Source organism: Brachyhypopomus gauderio, unplaced genomic scaffold, assembly GCF_052324685.1.
Source record: "Brachyhypopomus gauderio isolate BG-103 unplaced genomic scaffold, BGAUD_0.2 sc108, whole genome shotgun sequence".
NCBI lineage: Eukaryota > Metazoa > Chordata > Actinopteri > Gymnotiformes > Hypopomidae > Brachyhypopomus > Brachyhypopomus gauderio.
In genome coordinates, this window is record NW_027506929.1 from 628,123 (window position 1) to 630,622 (window position 2,500).

Sequence of the window (2,500 nt, forward strand, 5' to 3'; positions counted from 1 at the left end):
ACCGCCAACACCCCCCTACACACACACACACACACACACACACACACACACACACACACACACACACACACACACACACACACACACACACACACACACACAGACACCCCTCCGCCTGCCAACACGTTTACATTCTACTGGCCACAAAACTACTCCCTGGCCCCAGAGGTCATACAGAGGTCAAACCCATGTGGGAGAGTTCGAGCAGGATGTGGCATGATAGGCCAAAAACGCCTGTCAGAAAAAGAATACCAGAGAAAGGAGGTGTGCGTGCGTGCGTGCGTGCGTGCGTGCGTGCGTGCGTGCGTGCGTGCGTGCGTGCGTGCGTGCGTGCGTGCGTGTGTGTGTATGCACCTCTACCACTGCCTCCAGCTATCCAACCACAGCATGTGTGTACAGGTCAGAGAGGTGGGGGACAAGTTGTCCGTGGCTCACAATGACCTGCAATACATTAAATCCCTGATTTTTCCCCACCCACAGCCCCTGTCTCCACCCGTCCTGCCTCTCTGTCCCCTCCACCCGTCCTGCCCTGAGACTTAATGACTGTCCTGCTTCACGGTGTGGCCTGCCCTAAGCAAGCCTCTTTACTCTACCCTACACACCACACACACCCACACACACACACCAAACTCCACCCTGAAGCGCTCACTCTAAAAACAGCAGTCTCTGAAAAAATACATTTAAAATGTGTCAGGGTAGAACAACGGAAGAGAAATGTGAGCGTGTGTTTGTATGTGTGCGTGTGTTTCTGTGTGTGTGTGTATAAGCATGCATGTGTGTATCTGCACATAAGAAAATGGAGGGTAGGGAGTGATATGAGTGAGTGAGTGAGTTTAGGGGAATAGATGGGTCACTCGGGTGGAGAAGTGAAGTCATCATTCACCCTGAGCACTCATAAAGCAACACGAGGTCCCCTGCAGTCACATTTAGCATTTTCCATCCCTCCCCCCTCCATCTCTCACTCCCTCTTCCTTGCTTTACCTTTCTACTTCATTCTTTCACTCTCTTGTTCTCCCTCCCTCTCTCCCCCTCTCTCTCTCTCCCTCCCTCCCTCTCTCAGATCCAGGCCTCATGCTCCTCGCCAATCGCAGTTCGTTTAGGACCCAGCGTCCGTCTGAGAGGATCTCAGAGGGCTTAATCAATCAGCCGGCTGTGCTCATGTTTATGAGTCTCGGGTGCCCACGATCCATCATTCCGGCTCCCGCGCTCCAAACTTTAACGCCATTATACACTGCGACAAAGGAGGCCGTAATCGGAAGAGCAGACTACTCTGCATACTAAACCAATAAAATACAATTAAGCTTTTCAGTCGCAAAACAACAAGCATGAATCAGCAAGGAAGAGTTTTACTAGAGGAAGAGTAGGAGGGGATTAATGCTTAAAGAACCAATCAGAATTTGCTGGAACACTCCAGGACTCCTGAAGGCCAGCGCTGAGATTCCGGTGTGTGTGTAAGATCTTAGCCATCCGTGTTTTACAGGTGACCAGCTCATAGTCCTGCAGTACGGCTGCAGGTGCTGCTTCTGTGCTAAATCCAAGTCTAGGCTTCGAGCTTAGCAGCACTGGATGCAAACCTTAATATAAACAGGGTTTGAAATAAGCATTTCACACACTAAACCACTGCGTCTTCCATTAAAAGCATGTTGCAGTCACCCGGCCTGTTGCATGTATTGGAGCTTGATCTTATCACACCATGTTTAATGTGGTTCCTTCTCCTTTAAACATTGTCCGTTGACAGTTACTTTACAGACCTGGGGCAAGTGTGGGAGGTACCACTATCAGGCTCAAGCAGGGGAGGTCGGGGGCCAGGAAGTAATAGGGAGAAGGGGGGGGAGTTCAAACACATCAGAACACAGAGTGCAAGGGAGTGAGCCTGACCCTATCTAATCTGTCTCACTGATGAAATAAACGTACGTGTATGTGCGAGCACAGAGACAGATCACCGAAAACATGTGTGCACATGTGTGTGTGTGTGTGTGTGTGTGTGTGTGTGTGTGTGTGTGTGCACGTGTGTGTGTGTGTGTGTGTGTGTGTGTGTGTGTGTGTGTGTGTGTGTGTGTGTGTGTGTGTGTGTGTGTGTGTGTGTGTGTGTGAGTGTGTGTGTGGACACACGTCAAGGACATCTCCTTGACGAATGGATAGGCATGGGCTGGTCTTTGGCTTTCAACGCCTGTGAGAAGAATGCAGGAACACAAGAGCAGAGTGCTCCAGACATCAGCGCCCGACTTCTCCGAGTCTCCTGACCCTATCAGTGCTGGGGAGGGGGGTTCAAACGCAGGACCAGTGGGCCACAAGCACACGTGGAGGAGACGGTGGCCCCACGGGGACACATGTCAAAGGGAATATGTGGGTGGAGGAAATGTATCCTTAAGGCAAATTAAAAGTCTTACATTTTGTGTCTGTGAAGATACTGCATGGAACATGTAGACAGACACACGCATGCCAAAAATAGATGTCTGAGTATTTTAATGGGGATTAATGAAGGCCTGAACTCTTAGTG

General features: G+C 50.4%; 1 protein-coding gene across 4 annotated transcripts in view; it reads right to left on the bottom strand.

Moving 5' to 3' along the window:
* The window catches only part of fto (FTO alpha-ketoglutarate dependent dioxygenase), a 103,377-nt gene that overhangs the window by 53,437 nt on the left and 47,440 nt on the right, over positions 1 to 2,500 (bottom strand). The gene's annotated exons all lie outside the window — the stretch shown is intronic.